General features: G+C 45.7%; 1 protein-coding gene across 1 annotated transcript in view; it reads right to left on the reverse strand.

Moving 5' to 3' along the window:
• MAML1 (mastermind like transcriptional coactivator 1) overlaps positions 1–19378 on the reverse strand; it is a 185427-nt gene that overhangs the window by 124458 nt on the left and 41591 nt on the right. The gene's annotated exons all lie outside the window — the stretch shown is intronic.

Consider the following 19378-nt stretch of genomic DNA (forward strand, 5'->3'; position numbering starts at 1 on the left):
CTTGGTGTTCCTGGTGCTCCGAAGTTTTCAGCGGCTCTTCGGTGTTGAACTCCTCTTCGTCCTAGACTACGATGGGAAGGTGAACCTTTTCATCCTTTGGTCGAATTCCTTTTTCCTTTGCAGGGTGCTGTCCATTTCGGCTTTGAGCCTTCTCTTTTTTCTCTCCATCTCGGCGGCCTGTTGGGCGTCAAGGGTTTCGGACGAACTCTTCGATGTCGAAGTTGCCTTTGGGTCCTTTTCCTTCGGCGTGGAGCGCGCCTTTTGGGAGACGTGCTTTGATGACCTAGGCTGGTCTTGTGTTTTCGCCGACTGGAAGTCCTTTTCGCAGGATCCACTGGGTGTGTGTCCCTGTATGCAGCTGCGTTCGTCGAATGTTTCGCCGCCAGTGCTCCTTTCGAGAACTTAGACTCTATTTTTCGAGAATCTGTCGGGGTCTTAGAGGTCGGCGTCTCTTACCTCCTTCGTGGTTTTTGTATCGGTCACTACGACCGTGTAGTCATCTGATCCCTCGGCGATGTTGTCCTCTTCCCCACTGGAGAGGCCCAAGTCCCGGAGCGACGGGGGTTGACCTTGGCCTTGCATGTTGTAGTTGGCTCTCCTCTGTCTTTCTCTTACCCGGAGCGTCTTCGGAGTAAAAACCGAGCAGGCGTTGCAATTGTTGCTCTCGTGGTCGAACGGCAGGCAGATGTTGCAAACCAGATGCTGGTCCTTCTGCACGTATTTGTGGTTGCAATTGCGACAGAATTTAAAAGGTGTTTTGCCCATTCCTGCGCTCAGGGGGCCCCCTGTGTGCGCATTCTCAGTTGGACGTCCAAGTTTTCGATGTTTTCCTCCTTCGTCGTCCCGGTTCAGTGGTCTTGATTGTGAGATGTATTCTCCAATTTTTTTTCGGTGGTTTTCAGTCTTTCTTCTCCTTTTCTCCAAAAACTCTGGAACCTCTCGGTGACGATCCAGACCCAACGGAGGAAAAAGGTATCTGGAGATGGCGCCCACAGGTGGGAGCTTCCGCAGGAAGCGTGCCGACGTCACAGGAAGGACACCAAAACGTGGGACGTCGACGCACTGAGCTACTGAACAAAAAAAAACCAGAAACAAATACTACAATTCTAGACTTAACCACTAGACCGTGGAATAATGCACAGCATAGTCAATCCAGAAAGATTCATGCTGCCAAACTGGTATATTTTGTGGTGCAGGAGACTTGTCATGGAGGCAGTAATCTAACCTGTGTTTTGTAAACTGTAATCCAACAGAACTCTAAACCTTTTTGCGCAATATGGGTACATCCAATGGTACGCAGTTTATCACTAGAGACTTCTATCACCATGAAATGGCTATGAGATGACTAATGCATGAAGTAATTTGATTGACAATCAAGACATGAATGCTTTTCCACTTGCACTCGGGGAGACTGCCTATTGGCTGTCACCTAGCAATTCTGTGCAGTCTGTCATGATTTGGTGTCAATACCTGGTTAGTTGAGAGGTGGGTGGAAGGAGTAGTTTCTGTCCTGTATCTCCAGTTCTGTAGTAGGGGTATCTTTGTTTTAGTCATAATCTAGTGAATAGTCCTGCTAATGAGCGTGGACCCCGGAGCAAACAAAAATAATCTCTTAAATTGTCAGAAAATGCAAACCTGCACAGACACTTAAGAGAGAATTTAAAGACAGATAATGCAGCCTATATCCACAGGCTACACTGTCCAGTACTTCAACTAGAAATCCCACCAAAAACAACAAACAGCACAGCCTGTCCAGTTTTTCCTCAGAGAAAACTTCCCTTTTCTCACGAAAGCCTCTGGAATGATAGAGATGAAGGGGTGGACAGACAAGCCCCATAGGTTGCCATTATGTGGCTCAGACAGGGATACTGTGCCTTTAAGAAAACTTTCCAAAACTCTCTCAGTATCCAAGAATGCACAGTAGGTCCCTTTTACTATCAGTTCTTTTTTGAAGGTGTAACACGCCAGACCTGTAGCATTCCTTACATGAATATCATTCTCCACCAGGGACGAGGGCGGGCGCTTATGACTAACAGAGATACCCCTACTATAGAACTGGAGTTACAGGACAGAAACTACTCCTTCTGTAGTAGGTGATCTCTGTGTATAGTCATAATCTAGTGAGTAGAATGGCAAGCCCATCCCCACACTAAAGCGGCGGTGAAGAAGAGAAATAACACCACTACTGTGCGAAAAGATTTCGCAGCCAAGCATGCCCAACCTGAGCATCTGTCCTGGCATCAGTGTCCAGACAGTAATGCTTAGCAAAGGTATGGACCGACTTTCAAGTGGCCCCCTTGCAGATTTATGCAATGGGAACATTACGTAGCAAAGCCATCGTGGCAGCTTTGCCCCTGGCGGAATGAGCCTTAGGTTTACCCCCAAGGTCTTATTAGCCTTCTGGTAAAACAATTGTATACAGGACACGATCCACTTCGAAATGGACTGTTTAGAGGAAGCAAGACCGGTCCTGACTGATCCATAATTGATAAACTATTAGTCTGACCTACGAATATCTTTGGTTTTATCCAGATAAAATTTCAACACCCTCCTAACATCCAGGGAATGTAGAGACCTTTCCGCTGGAGATGAAGGATTCTGAAAAAACGTAGGTAAAGTTATGGTCTGGTTAACATAGAAATCAGAGATAACCTTTGGAAGAAATTTAGGGTGAGTACGCATAACAACCTTAGCAGCATGAAATGCGGTATAAGGTTCTTGGAAACACAACGCCTGAATTTCACTCACCCTGCGTGCCGAAGTAATGGCCATTAGGAACGCCGCCTTCCAGGACAGGTGCTGCAACGAAGCCTTATGAATCGGTTCAAAGGGCTCCTTCATCAATCTGGACAGCGCCACATTCAATTCCCATGAAGGCGAAGGAAGCCGTACAGGAGGGAATACTTTCTTCAAGCCTTCCAAAAAATCCTTGATCACAGGGATCTGGAAGAACGAGGTCTGTGAAGGGCATTTCCTGTAGGCAGTCAGCGCAGCGAGATGAACCTTAATGGAATGAAAATTAAGGCCAGACTGCGCTAAATGTAACAGATATGGAAGGATGACATCTTCCTTACATGTCGTCGGATCATAGCTCTTGGACTTGCACCAGATGCAGAGTCTCTTCCACGTGTAAGCATAAGAAGTCCTAGTGGAAGGACGATTAGCCTCCTTCAGTATGTCCATACAATCTTCAGGAGCCATGCCGCCAAACTCAAAGACGAGAGGTTGGGGTGCACCATCTGCCCCCGAACTTCGTGAGAAGGTCGGGCCGGCACGGCAGCCGTATGTGAGGAAGGAGAGACCGGTGAAGCATCTCCGTGAACCACCACTGCCCGGGCCATTCCGGGGCAATCAGGATCATCCATGCCCTGGACTGGGACAGCTTGATGAGCACCGTCGGAATCAGGTGAATGGGTGGAAAAGCGTACAGAAAGCTGTTCGACCAGTTGATCCATAGCGCATTCCCCAGTGTCCCCTGCTGGTAGTACCTGGATGTGAAGTCTCGGCATTTGCTCTTTTTGGCGGTGGTGAACAGATCTACGTCTGGAGTCCCCCACCTTGCAAAGTCTTCTCCTAGTACTTCGACGTTTATGACCCATTCGTGGTTTTCCTGAATCAGTCTGCTCAGTGCGTCCGCCTGAACATTCTGCACACCTGGATGGGTAGCCGTTATCGCCAGTCCTCTGGCTAGCAGCCAGTGCTAGATCGCCTGCGCTTCCTGCGACAGGGTGCGCGGTCTCGAACCCCACTGCTTGTTGAGGTTTTCATCGTGGTCGTATTGTCCGTCTGTACAAGCAGAGAGTTGGTCTGGAAGGACGGATGAAAGGCCTTCAGTGCCAAGTTAACTGCTCTGAGTTCCAGGAAATTGATATGATACGTGAACTCAGTCGGGGACCACGTTCCTTGGATCTGTAAGTCTCCGGAACGCATCCATCACGATAGTCTGTGTTGGAATGTCCTTGTGGAAGGGAACCCCTCTGAGGAGATTCTCCGCTGAACAACACCACTTCAGAGACTGAAGAGCATCCAGAGACAGTCGTATCTTGTCGTCCCAAGACCCTTTCCTCTGATCCCACCGATCCTCCAAGCACTCCTGCAGCGGTCTCATGTGCAGGCGTGCGTTTGGCGTGAGGAAAATACAAGAGGCCATCGACCCCACTGTTGTAGATGGAGCGCATAAGAGTCTGAGCCTTCCGAAGGAGTGATAATCGTCTTTCCTCCGAAGGAGATACGCTTGCCGACAGCGTGTTGATGGAGGCCCCCCCCCCCCCCCCAAGTACTGAATGCACTGGACCGGAGTCGGGACAGACTTGGACATGTTGATGTGCAACCCCAGTTTGTTCAAGATAACGCACGCCCTCCGGAAGTGCGCTTGAGCTTCCGAGAAGGAGGAGGCGTTGATCAACCAATCGTCTAGGTACGTGTAGAAAAACACCTTGTTCTTCCTCAGGTGTGCCGCTACCACTGCCATACACTTCGAAAATGTCCTGGGCGCAGACTTCAGCCCGAATGGCAGTACTGTGTACTGATAATGATTGGCTCGCAGGAACTTCCTGTGTTTCGGTGCAATGGGCACATGGAAGTACGCATCCTGTAGGTCTATAGCACATAGTCAGTCTCCCCGTTGCAGCTGAGGGTAAATCTGATGCAACAACAGCATGTGAAACTTCTCTCTGCGAATCCACTTGTTTGCTTGTCGCAAATGCAGAATAGGCCTGAACTCGTTCTTGTCCTTCTTGCGAACCAGAAAGAACCAGGAGTACAGACCTCTTCCCCTTTGAGACAGAGGGACATCTTCTGTAGCCCTTTTCCTTAACAGGGTATCGGCCTCCAGCTGGAGCTCGCGCAGCTGAACCTGCGAGCTGATCGGTGGAATTGCTGGAGGTGGGCGGGTGAACTGAAGACTGTATCCATTGCAAACAATATTCAGCACCCACTTGTCCCAAGTAATTTTGCTCCACTCTGCCAGAAAATATTGAACGCTTCCCCCCACCGGAGTGGGTAACGGGTGACAGGGAAGTAACCGCTCAGGGTCGAGACCCGGCCGGGCCTTTGGACGCGGTGGCAGATTGTTGACCACTCGTGCCCTTCTTAAGCTTCTGGAAGGGCTTCCTCTGGAACTGCTGCTGTTGCTGTCTAGACTGCTGTCCTCACCCTCCACCTTGTGCCCCATATCGTCTTTGGAACGGGCGGTAGTTTTTCTTTTGGTCCTTGGGCTTCTCCAAGCCCACTGCTGTCAGAGTCTCGGCCTCCGCCTTCATGCGGGCCATCTCGTCGTCAGCGTGCTTCCCGAAGAGGGACTCTCCCGAGAAGGGCAGATTGGCCACCCTCTGCTGGGCTTCAGGCATTAAAGATGTAAATTTAAGCCAAGCGTGGCGCCTCTGGTTGATACCATGGCAGTAACCATGGGCTGCCAGGAGTGACAAGTCTGCAGCTGCACTGATAAGCCGGCTGGAATCTTCTCGGCGCCGACGACGTCGAAGATGACGACAAGGATGATTTCTTCGGCAGCGACCTCGACGGTGGTCTCGTCAGTCCCCTCGACGTCATCTCGACCCAGAGCCCTGGGGAGAAGGGGAACAGACCGCCGTCATGTCTCTCGCCGCCGTCGATGCGATCGGCGGACAACGGCGACGCTTTCTGGCCTTCTTGGCGCAGGGGAGCCCCCCCCCCAGAGGCCTTAGCACGTGCAGAGAAGGCAGATCCAGCCTTTCCAGACCCACCTTGATTCTGCAGCCTTCTTTCTTACAGTCCTTGGAGCCTAATCTTCCTTCTGTCTCTCAGGGTCCTGGAGGAGAAAGACTGGCAGATCTCACACTTCTCAGGAAAATGAGAAGCAGGGAGACACAGGATACACAGTTCATGCGGATCCGACTTGGCCTTCTTCCTGGAGCACTCCGGGCATTTATCAAATAATGCAGGCATATTTGATAAAAATAGAGTGCTCAGATGATAGAAACAAGGAAGAGGGCACCAAAACACGTTGTGTGAAAACACTTAAAAGTGCAAAAAATTCTTTCATAAACCCAAAAAAGGAAGAGCTCAATGCTCCAGGGTCCTGCTAGCAGGAGCCGGAAAAAAGAACTGGAAGTAAAAGGGACCTGCTGTGCATTCTGGGATACTGAGAGAGTTCTAAAAAGTTTTCTTAAAGGCACAGTATCCCGGTCTGAGCCACATAATGGCAGCCTATGGGGCTTGTCTGTCCACCCCTTCATCTCCATCATTCCAGAGGCGTTTGTGATAAAAGGGAAGTTTTCTCTGTGAAGAAAAACTGGACAGGCTGTGCTGTTTGTGGTTTTTGGTGGAATTTCTAGTTGAAATACTGGACAGTGTAGCCTGTGGATATAGGCTGCATTATCTGTCTTTAAATTCTCTCTTAAGTGTCTGTGCATGTCTGCATTTTCTGACAACTTAAGAGATTTTTGATTGCTTCGGAGTCCACGCTCATGAGCGGGACTATTCACTAGATTATGACTATACACAGAGATGCCCTACTACAGAAGTAAGAGCGATGTATGCATGGTTCTCCATAGGATTTTGTGTTTGGACAGATGGGGGTGAAATCAAACTATACTGGCACTAGTGGGGTCTTTATGGTTCCTGGACAAAGTTGCCTCCAGGGAAAAGACTTCCGGTCCAATACCTCCTATGTCTTGCTCTGCCCAAGAAGTCAGGACCCAGCAATAGCCCCTTATTGGACCCAAGGAAAATAGCTCCATTTTACAAAAAAGCAGGTGAAAGTTCCCTTTGGTAGGTGGTTGCCAATGAGCTGTATCACATTTATTGAAATTATAAAGTAGACGATTACCAGAGGATGTCCTGACCCTAGCAGAATTTATGAGACAGTAGCTACTGAATAAATAGCCAATGTTTAAGCTGCTTCTTGAAATCTATCAGCTTGATCAAGCTCTGGGGATGAGAGGGGAGCAGGTTCCACTCTGGGCATCCTGAAAGACAAATTGCATACCACCTTATTGAATTTTCTCAAGCTCGAGAATATTGCAAACGCGGGCAAAAGAGGATCGTGGGATCTAAAGGAAGATTAAGGGGTGCACATTTGTTTAATAAATGCGGAACCTAAATTATGTAAAGCCTTAATGCACATACACAGACTCTTGCAAACACTGAGTTTATCCACTGGAAGCCAGTGGAGCGAACAAAGATGATTGGAAATGAGTGCATGACGTTGCAGAGGTAATTTATTTTAATTTTTTTTAAACATGCAGTTCTGTAAAAGTTGAAGTCAATGGAACCGACAGACCAGCAGGGCTAAGTACAATGACTTGACATAATCAAGACAAGAACACGAGAACTACTTGAATAATGGAGTATTGGGCTAATGTTGGAATAAAAGGCAGCATCTTTCTTCAGTTCTTAACGAGAACAAGAACACAGAACTGTTTATTTATGAAGTAAATGGCAAAGAGTCATCCATGAGCCCCAGATTTCGGACAGCATGGGCTAAAAACCAGAATGAACCAAATTCAGCAAGCCATCAATTACCTGTTCAATGAGAAGAAACACCACCTAAAATGAATACTTTGGTTGTACATAGATATCCAGTCCTACACTGTTTTTTGCCCTTTTAAAAAATAGTCTGATGCAGAATCTCCATTCCTATCAATTCTCAATATAATCAAAATAACGGATGACTCTTGATAAACTCAGCCAAAGGAGTTACATACAAATTTTAAAAAGTCAGGCTCAAGAATGACCCATGTGGAAATCCACAATTTGAGGCCTTGAAGGTGATTTTAAAGCTGGCAAAGCTACTGCTTAACCGGGCCGCAAATTCCGCCACGGTGTTGGCGGAATAATGAGTGGGCGGGGTTCGGACGGCCCCCCGGCCGTCCTCAGCACACGCCCACCTTGACATCAGCATGGAAGGGGTTAACTTCTACCAGTGGAGAACGAGCCAATCCAGGACAAGCTCTCTTTTTCCAATCTCTGCCAAACTATTTAAAATCAAAGTATGACAAACTGAGTCAAAGGCAGTAAAATTAGTGCCACCTGGTTGAATATCATGTAAAGTTAATTTTAGACATCAACCAGAGCAATTTCAGTGCCACAGTGAGGTTGAATTCCTGCCTAAGAGCAGTGATGAAGAAATTTATTGGAGAAATGTTTTTAAAAGCTACTTATTTACAATCTTTTCTGTAACTTTTGTCCCATACAGCAAAAGTGATACGGGGAGCTAGTTGCTTGGATTAAGAGGCTCAAATAAAGGCTCATTTTCAATAATGGGACCATAAATGCACGTTTCCAATAAAAAGGGTACATGGTCCGTTTTAAAATCAGAATTAGGGAGATAGCAAGAGGGTACGCCATTGAATGGTACTCGGATATGAAATAAACTAACAGTGAAATTATCATCTTGGGATCTGGATTTAGCAGATTTAATTGTTTGAATCTGTTGTCACACATCAATGTACTACTGTTCAATTGTTGTCTCCACTATGAGAAGCCTGGGCTAACAATAAAACTGACCAGTTACTTGTTGGAGACAAGCTAGCTTCATCTGCTAATTCAGAGTTACATTTTATACCCGAAAGGGCTCTGCAGTGATTAGAAGAAAAAACAGAAGACTACTGGCAGGAAACTGTGGCTCCCCCTAGACGAGATGGGAACATAATATAGGACTGTAGAAAAGACTTGCTGTTGCAACCCTGATCAACAGAAAGAAGAAGAATGCCTGACATGCAGGGAACAGTAGGGCAGGGGCAAAATCAGTGGGCCTTGTCCTCTTCTTAGCTTTGGCACGTCTTCTTCGGTCATTCTTTTCTTCTTAGTCGGTTCTTGTCTGAGGCAGCAAGGTTCAGGGGTGCCCCCTAAATACTAGATTTAGGGGCGTTATAGCTAAGTAAAGGTTGTGACCAATGGATGCCTTCCTTGGGGTGGGTACAACCCTTATAAGACCCCCTCCAGCGGGAGGGGGGCATATGCATCAGTCAGGTTGGCTGGATCCAATCTGCAAAATGGCGGGAAATGAGAGTTGTGTTTCACCTCGCCTCCCCCATCTGAGGGGTGGGGTTGGCAAAGGTGGGCACGCCTCCCTCCCACACTTGGATTTCCCACTGATTCTCCCGCCCAAAGTGGGGGTCAGAACCGGTGGCAGGCCAGTTGCTGGAAGCAGCCAAAGGCCAGAGGAAGCTCACAAAGAGGCAAGCCTTTAAAGCTTCCCCTTCATGGACCCTGCCCAACCTGGGGGAGGAGGACTGGCATCTCGTCCCAGGATGTACATTGTTTTAGACCCACAGGAGTAGCAGGCTCTCCACCCAAGGGTCCAGAAACATGTCTGGTGGTGCCAGCTGGTGAGCAGGCACTCAGCCTGGCACTAGTGTTAGGTCGTTTTTCAGCGGCCATCTCCAAGATGCCCTCTGTGTGCATTTTACATTAAATCCCACACAGACATCAGTGTGGGTTTAATGTGCTAAGAAGTTAGATACCAAACTTCCCAGTTTTCAGGAAAGCCAATATGGTATGTTGGAGTTCGTAATGACAAACTCCCAGCACCATATACTCTTAATGGCAGTACTGCACTTACAATGTCTAAGAATTGGCTTAGACACTGTAGGAGTACAGGGCCCATGCACCTGTACCTTCACCACTGGTATAGGGCTGGCTGATCTATGCCAGGGCAGTGGGTTGTAGGCATGGCACACAGGGATGTGTGCCATGTCGACTCTTCACTTTGTTCAGCACCAAAACATGCAGCCTGCAAAAAAAAAAAAAAAAAAAAAAGGTGTGTGTGGGGATATATATATCTATCCTACTGGCAGTCGCCAGTAGGTAGTTCTAGTTAGGACCTAGTTACCATAGTATAATCGCAACATTCTATTCCCAATAACTTTGCCACCGATTGACAAATCTTCGCGAAAATTTCAAAACTCTTGGGGCGCTCCGATCTTGAAAGTTTTGGGGCGATTCGGCAAATGATGGCCGAGAAAAAAGGGGGGTCCCAAAACATGTTTTCCCCAATGCAATTTTCCATAGGAAACTTTAGCTACGACTACAGACCGACCTGCTGAACGGAATTACACCAAATTTGGCAAAAGGGTAGCCCTTGGCAAAAGGTAAATTTGTTCAATAGTTGCTGAGAAAATCAAAATAAAAAAAAACATTGATATATAGGAGGCGTGCAGGATCCGCACACCCTCCCGATCACGAGCTTCATGCTAATTGGCTGTCAACACTCCAAACCAGGAAGTCTTGGCAGCCATCCTGTGCCTCGGGAGAACCGAGGCACAAGATAACAGAAAAACTAAGGTGCAAAACAAGAAAAGGGGGCAGGGTAGAAACACCCTGACCCCCTAGGCCTGCTTAGGGGGTCGGACATGGACCCCTAGGGCCAAGCAAAATGTTTTCCTTCTTTTTTTTTTTTTTTATCGCGGGATGTGCGGAGGATACACAGATCCGGCTGCGAAGATGAAAAAAAAAAAGAAGCTTCGTTATTAATTAGCACCCGTGGGCAACTATAAAAATATTTGCTGGGGCCCAAGGGGACCCCCGAGTCACAGGGGCTTTCTAGAAAAATTTGCGGGGGGCCCAGAGCCCCCCTTTTTAAAATGTATGGGGGTGGCCTCAAAGGCCCCCCTAAGCCCCGGGGACCGCCACCCCAGGGCTGTCTAATTATTGTGCGGGGCACACTGCCCCCGCGGACCCCCACCCCCGGGCTTATATTTAAATAAATATCTGTGTGGGGGATGTGCCTCAGGGACCGCCACCTCCCCGGCTCAGATTATTAGAATAGGGGGGGGGGGGTATCCTTGACGGAACCCCCCCCCCCCCCACACTCCCCCCCCCCCCCTGGCTTTGCAAATGGTGGGAGGGGGTCCGCGCGGCCCCCCTCCTGGAGGCCTTGATGACCCTGGGGCATAATAGGGCAGGGGGATTAAAACTACCTCTCAAAATGTGCTATAGGGTGCGTTGTAAATGTAAATTGATACTTGTATAGCGCACTACTCATCCGCAAGGGCCTCACGCCGCTTGTAGGAATACCGCTGTGGAACCCATCCTGGCTTTACCTGTGAGGCGTCCACTCCTGGGCTCCCCCAAGGTGAGGCCAGGCATCCTTAGCGTTGTGGGGGCCGTTGTGGAGATTAAGCAAGCTATTGCCCAGAGTTGCAGAGTGGGACTCCATGATTGGAATAGGCACCGAGGCGAGAATTATCAGGTCCGTGGAATTTTGAGTCCAAGACCCGCCGGGGAATCGAACCCTGGTCCCGGGCTAGACCTCTGCATCAGGGTCTGCCGCTCTAATCATTGAGCCACACTTGCGTTTTAATTTGGGAATAAAGTCCTCTTGAATCCGGAGGGTCCCTTGGGTCCAACTAGCCCACCAGGTATCTCCAGTAAGCGCCACATAGCTGCGTTGCAGAGAGGTGTAAAAAGGGGCACGGCCTGGACCACCTCGCGCTTACTGGAAGCACCTGGTGGGCAAGTTAACGCCCAGGACTCCTCAGGATTGAAGGGGAATTATTTCCCCAAGTTAAAACGTGCCACGGGATACTATTCCTGGCTGCTAGACTAGTTGCAATAAAATTAACTCTAGTACAGGATACTCTATTTGTTTCAGACAATTGTTCTGCCAATCCAGGCTAAGCTCCTCAAATAATTTTAGATGATGGTCAACCATCGGGTGATGGGAAAAAAACAAAAGTTACAAGCAGTTATTCAAGCAGTTAATCAAGCAGTTATTCATACTTCCCAGGTGATTCATTTTGATCAACTGGACATATTACTATCATGCAACAGAGTTATACATCCGGGAAAAATGAGGGAAAAGGAAAAGCAGCGGAGCATGGTGGACAGCTTGGCAGATGTTGTGGAGTTTCCAATGGTGGGAAAAAGAGACAGATACTTTACTACTCCCCCTCCATTTGACAACTTAGACGTTCCAAGACTTCAACTACATTCTGATCCCTGTTCACACACTTGGCTGTGCAAAACCTTACATTACTTGTGTTTGGCAAGAGAGGAGTACAAGGCATGGATAGACATCAGATGTTTAATGGTGAAATCAAATCTTTTAAGATGCTATATTTCCGATAACGCTTTGGACGAAAGGGAGTAGTTTCAGTGCAAGCAGGTTGGCAGTCGAATGTCATCCAGATCAGGGGGTCTTGAGAGAACACAAATCCTTCGGGAAATGGATGTTGAAAGGAAACCATAGTAAATACCTCCTCTCCAATCTGTACACTTTGATCCTCACAGAAAGGACACTGTGCCACAAAAAGTGGAAGAGAGAACTAAGTTGAGACATTACACAGAAGTGGAATGGGGTTATTGTACGAAACACTAGTCCTTTAGCAACACAGAGGGGATTGAAACTCAATGAAAAATATCTATGTCCTGGCACTATACACCAATGAAGCTATACAACTGAAACCAGTACAAATGAATAAAGGTGTTGGACAGGGAACATCCGCAATGGCATTGAACATAACTTGCTGCAGAAGCGGTATCCAGGGCCATGAATAAAATGTTTGCAATCACGCTCTAACTGGACATGCTTCTGTACCACTGAGGGAAATTTGTTAGGTCCTATAGAAGGAGACCAGTGGTGCTGGCCTTGGTAGCGGTGCTCCAAACTTTACTAGAACAAGGCAGGGAAGAGGACCATGCAAGACTAGATATATGCAACATGGAACTCCCTAGCAATGGAAAATATATTTCTGTCAGTAAATCACAAGTCTTGAGACTTTGAGACGGCCTGGGCACGATTGTCAACCTACCACTTAAAGAATTAAGAGAGATGACTTGCCAGAGTTATGACCTGTTGTGTATCATTTTAGGACCCTAATGTAAGTTTGCTGATTCATGCCCTTATATAGGTATAAATCACCATATCCTTATATAGGTATAGAAATCATAACCATATTTAGGCATAGCTCATGCAGTCCAAGTACAGCAGGGCTACTTCTACTAGTTCCAAAAATCCATAACGATTTCTTGAAACCCGCCTTCAGCAGTCAGGGACTTCCCCTTGCTTGAGTATTGATTTATCCAAGAACTAATGGAGTTTTCAAAGAACTGAGACTCTTTGATGACAATATTATGTCCAACTGTACGTCAAACTCGGCACCTTGAAGGTATAAATATGCCTACACTCGCCCAAGCAAACACACAGTGGTTTGGAGCAGTTAGACTATCTACTTGCCCGACGCGCCCTTCTACAGCAAGTGCCGAAGGAAGCCGACCCTCCAGCAGACGCACTGAGAGAGACGCTGTCTTTTCTCCTGCAGAGAAATCCAGCTCCAGTGTTTCCAAGCTACCCTTGCGGGTTGTTAGGAAATAGAGTCCTGAGCCTGACCTTCTCCATTCTAAACTAAGGTAGGTAGCCGATTAGACCCGTAGAGAAATCTGGAGCAGATTCTTGGCAAAAGAATACTACATTTATGCTACACCTAACTTACTTCTTCCCTCGTACTAAGCTTAGGTTAGGTACCCCGGGGTGGGTGTATTTTAGAAGCACCAGTTGAGTACTTTTAGCCTCTGTTATTTATGTATGTATTTATATATGGTTTAGGAACCATACAATGCTCTTACAGTATTATTTTATTCTACTATTTATACTGTACGCATTATATTTTACAGTTTTACTATTGTAGCAGTTCATTTCTTATGCTTGAGAAAGAAGACTGTTCAATAAAACCTTTTATTGAAAACGCCCGTCTTTCTACTTTCTCTGCACCTCTAGTGAAACTAAGCATGCACGATTGACTGAGTGAAATATCTATCTATTGTTTCCACGACTCTGAAGATACGTTTTATCTTGGGGAAACAAAGTTGTCATGTTTATGCGGTTGTCGGAGACTAATCCCTTCTTGTGAATTCGAACAAGTTTCTAGTGATCTCTGAGCAAACTGGCACACACAATTAAATCTAGTATATTCGATAGAGACCTAGTCGACCTCAGTCCTACGTCTAATCTATAGGATATATTATTCCAAAGCGCAGAGCCTATTGGGAATATAGGAACTACACTACAGACCAAGTCCTTGAAAAAATATTTGCAAGTATGGGTGCTGCATGGGTACAGTGACTCATGGAGATGATGATGAATCCAAAAAACAGTGGCACCTAGATTGAGATGGATACAAAGGATCTTGGCGCACTCATACTTATTTTTTTACATTGATGACTTTGAATAGAAACTCTTGGCAGAGTCAGTCGAGGTAGGTGAGTTTGCTGGAGGAGGAGAGGTAGTACACATATATAATTTCTATCAGGCCTGTAAGTTAATTGGGTAAGATCATGTATCTTCCCTATGCCGCGTGTATACAGCTGAGCTCAGAAACATGCCCTTCAATCTGTACTATGGGTGCTGCATAACTTAACTTCTGAAAGAAATTCTCATCTATGTGCTAAGCCAGGTAGCCTTGAAAAAAAGGATTGTGTTATGGACTTGGCAGTTTTATTTCTTATATATCCCAGTGACTTACAGCCCTACTTTCTTTAGGGAAGTATACTCATAATGCAGGTCTGTTAGGGAACAACAGTTAGAAGAGAGTGGCGGTGGAAAAATTGCACATACAATCATTTCAGGGTGGTCTGGGCTTCTCAGATTTCAAATGTTTATTTGGCAGCCAACTGTAGAATGCGGTGAAGTGTTTCAATGAAGAACCTACTAACAAAGCTGACATCCTGTACTGAGATGTAAGAGGTTTGGGGAACTAAGTCCACCCCTGTGAAAAGCCCCTGGCACAACATCTATGAGGCTGTTTATGGTGGTCAGACATCGTTGGAAACACTGCACAAGGAGAAGAGGAAAATGTGTTGCATATGCACCAAAGATCTGATTGTGGACAGTCCCCACAGTCGCTGAAGGGGTTTGTCGAGTAGGTAGAGCATCTCGGAATGAGCAAGGGATAATCATTCTGGAATGCTGAATGTTTGACAATATGAGAAGGTCTAACCCAATACCAGTAGATCACTTCTAAACATACACACTATTGACCCAATTGGCAAGATTGAAGTGGGATGTGGAACTCGGGGACATGTGATGGGAGTACTGAAAGTCCTCCTGATACACACCATTAGGAAACAAGCATTGGCATAGCACATAGGTCTCGCCTTTGGGGCCTTATAAGTGTTTTGCCAGAGCTATTGGCTTTGTTAATGTGTTTAAGCTATGTTGTGGTTAGAGGGGCTCCTACAGCTTTGGGCCCCAGTGTCACTACACCTGCTGAACCATCTAAATAAAGCCTCTATCAAGGTAACTGCAATTTGACTGCCCATTTATTAGTAAAATATAGCAATATTAGGGTTTTTAAGATAAGTTCTGACAAAAGGGTGATTATTACCCTGTTTAACAGTGCACAATTTATTAACCTGAGAAAGATGAAAGGTGGAGATGGCCTACCAGATTTTGAACTTGTTTTCTGAATGAGGAAGGGGGAGAAAGAGGAAGGGTCATGCCATTGAAAGAGAGGGAGAGAAAAACTGGATTATGCTTCAAAAGAATTCTAGAATTTGCAAGAATTAGTAATAATCAGCAGAGGCAAAAGACACTGAAAATAACATACTTAAGTACGAACTTGATCTGGACAATCACTCACTTTTTATCGATCAGGATTCCTTTCAGGGCCTGTGAATGCATCATTATTGAAAACATATTTTAATCAAGGATGCCGCGCATTTCTACATCATGTGGAGAATCGCATTACGCGCACAATGATTTAGCAGTCACTGTAGGCGCACCTGAGGAATTGCATACCTGCCGCGGAGTGATTGCAGTCCCCAACACAGTGCTTAGCTGTCTACGCAGAACACGTCTGATTTTAACAGCGCGTGGTCAATTGCAAAAGATTTGTTATTGAGAAATGGCTGCTGCGGAGCAGACACAAAGAATGCACGCACAGCAGGCAAAGATGGATTATATTACATTGATGGGTGTAGACAGGACTTTGGCCTGTGATGGCTTGTATTTTGTCCTTTGCTGTCCAAATTCACTCTTTTGAGCATAATAAAAGTGGCTGCCGAATGACGTGGAACCACAACAGTGTAATCTACCTTTTTTACAACTAGGCTTTAAAGAAAAGCATCGCCGAGGTTTGGTAAAGGTTTGCACAACACGCAAAGACAAATAACATACCGCAATAGAACACGGAGTGGAGCGTCTGAAAGAAACAAGCACGGCACGAAAGTGAAAGCGACTGCGAGACAGGCAAATGTAAACAAGCGCGGCTATGCTAATTAGAAAGAGATGGCCCATGTGCATAGCGGCTCACTCCCGCAAAGTGGATGCCGTGGGAGTCAACATTTTGAGAAAAAAGTGGGACATGTATCAGCTCTAGGCCAATTGAGTGCTTTCTTTTCTGAAAGACAAACGCAAAGGCCATACAATTACTGCAACAATCAGGGGTGTGGAATTTAATAAAATATCTACTTGTCCATGGGGCAGGTTGTTTCATAAATCTACTTGCCCTGTAACAAAATCCACTTGTCCCTTTTGTGCCATGTAATGCGGCGACAAATTACGGCAGCAATCTCATTATATAAGAGTTATGATATAACCTCTCTAATTATGCCAGGGCTCGAATCATAGTAGGATTGCATACTAGCAATTCCCTTATGCTGCCACGTTTCTGCAGGTCTGCATACTGGGCTGAAGGTATTGGTAAGAAATAGTTCAGAATAGAATGCCTTTTGAGTCTGTGCAAACCTACTGACATGCGTGTTGGGTTGCACCAACTCTTTTCTAATATTTTCCTGTACTGAAAAAGGTTGGAAATTTACTCTTGACAGTCGCAGACTTAAAACTTCTTCCAGGGTTGGGAAAAAAAAGGTTGGAGGAAAAGTGAACTTGAAACATTAAGATTTTCACATGAGACCATCTACACATGCATATGTGCTCATGCTAAAATGCAGTTCACAAATAATTTCTAGGAGTACTATTTCTTGGCCTACTTCTGTAAATTCTTGTGAATTCATGGAAACTGTATATATGCACTTAATGCAAGGGTATATACCATGGATGCACTTTGAGACTTTCGTTAATAATTGGGCTTCTAATTAGGCCTGGCGTTAACCATGAACTAATGCGTGTAATAAAATTCTGTATCTCTCTCGCTCTCTTTTTCTCTCTGTCAGATGGCTTCACTGTCAGTGACCGTATTCTGCTCTTTGACAAGGAGCATATTGGCACACAAAGTAGTTTTGTTCAGTGCCCGGAACTGCTGTGGCAATGTGTGCTTTTTGAGACCAAAAACAATTTTTGCTTTTGCCAATGCTTGTTAGAATGGTGAGGGCCCAGCAGCTCCCACACGGATACGGTTTTACAAAAACCATGCCTGAACAAGTCATGCATTGACAAAACCAAAAGGCTGACCAATTTCAGACCAACTGGCTTTGCCAATGCTTGTTTATTTTTGTTTCCGATAATCGTATTTAAACTGGTTACACTGATTTTCCATTATGAATAGGTTTTGGGAAATACAAGCATACATCAACATGTTGCTAAATGATGCTGCAAAGATATGGTACCTACAATCTCACAGTAGCAAAATGTTTTTTTTCCTACTTTTATTTTGAAAGGAAAAAATCATCACTCTTGCTTTGAAGCTTCGGCAAATATTTGCATATAATCAGAGAGCATTCTGGGAACATTATACTTAGCCTCATATTACTAAACTTTGAAAACGTGTATACACATTTATACTGAAACCACTGTCAGTAGTGCAGGCAGACTTTACAGTGTTTACTTTTAGTGCTCACCCTAATAATAAAGGCTCTGCATTAATGAACCATAAATACAAGCTTGAACAGCAGTTAACACATGGACACAAATATTACCTTAACTGCAGACATTGCCCTTTCCTGATCCATAAAGTAATTCTGTAAACTGTCCTACTTGTCCCAAGGACAAAATACACTTGAAAACTTGTTGCCCTTGACCCCAAACAATATGTCCTGGGAGTCGGGCTATAGGAATTCCACATCCCTGACAATAAAAGGCCACACGCACGAGTTTTAGCAAAGTGCAGACCGATTCCAAGAGGTCATCTCCTAGACCAGAGCATGTGCGCTGCACTAGGCTCGACCTAAAAAAGTAGTTAAGATACTGTACAGGATAGCAGCTGACATGTGGAAAACCTGTCTAGAAAAAATAAGAATGGGCTGGGTGTCGGACACTGTCACCAGGTTTTTCAGACTACAAGTTGGAGTTAGTCACAGGAATTATTGTCACAGCATCTTGAAATATGTTCTTTCAATAAATACAATGTAATTACCTGCAACTCACTTATCTTTCTTACTCTAAAAAAATTTAGGATTTATGTCACCCACCCAGAAAAACATCCAAGCTGCAGAGCAGGTGAGAAAGTTTTACTGAATGTCATGGGGAATGTGTTCATTTTAATTTTCCATATTACTGGTGGAACCTATCAACACTAGCTTGAGATCTACTTACTTAAGCTATGATCTTACCCGAAGAAAGCTAAATAGGCCCATAAATTCTCTGACTTGACCTTTGTACGAGCAAATCACACTGTTGCCATGTCCTGGAAAACAATTAATGGTCCTAGATATGCGGACTGAAAATCTGATGCATGGAGGTAAACAGAAAGTACTATCTTGAGATAACAAGTTTAGGAGTTGGGTGTGTGTAAGCTGCAATGGCCCGAGCTGCATTACTTGTTAAGCTAGCCAGGGAGGAGAATGACAGGATTGCAATGAAAACAAATTAAATCAGAACGACAGTGCACAAATGCAATTTATGAGGATTTATTTATTTATTTATGGCATTTGTAGAGCGCTCTGCAACCCTACGGGCATCCTGGCGCTAGGTACATATAGCTGAGAATGCTGTAGAACTGAAGAGGACAGTGGTCAGGGTGCTAATCAATTAGATTTTTGGGAAGAGCCAAGTTTTAACCTTTTTCTGAAAGGCCATCAGTTCGCTTGTTTTCCTGATGTCGGTAGGGAGGTTGTTCCATAAATGAGCTGCAGCTATACTGAAGGCTCTTCCCCCACAGGTGGCCTTCTTGATCATAGGAATGCTGATAAGGTTTAAAGATGAGGATCGAAGACAACGGATGGGCTCATACCAGTTAAATTTATTTTGGAGTGGTCGGGGGCCTAGCCCATGAACTGCCCTGAAGACAGTACATAAGGATTTGAAGCAAATCCTCTGTTGTATAGGCAGCCAGTGGAGGTCGGCTAAGGCAAGCGTGGTAGAGGATCTTCGTTCTCGAGAGAGTGCCAGTTTAGCTGCAGCCACCTGGATACTTTGAAGTCTGGAAATGAGATAGGCAGGGGATTCCAGCAAAAGGGCGTTGCAGTAATCCCGGCGGCTGAGGATGATACTCCTGACTATGTTGGCTCTGGTCTGTGGGGGCAGGAGAGGTAGTAGCTTTCGCAGTCCTCGCAATAAGGC

The sequence above is a fragment of the Lissotriton vulgaris genome, chromosome 7 (genome assembly GCF_964263255.1).
Source record: "Lissotriton vulgaris chromosome 7, aLisVul1.2, whole genome shotgun sequence".
NCBI classification, from domain to species: domain Eukaryota; kingdom Metazoa; phylum Chordata; class Amphibia; order Caudata; family Salamandridae; genus Lissotriton; species Lissotriton vulgaris.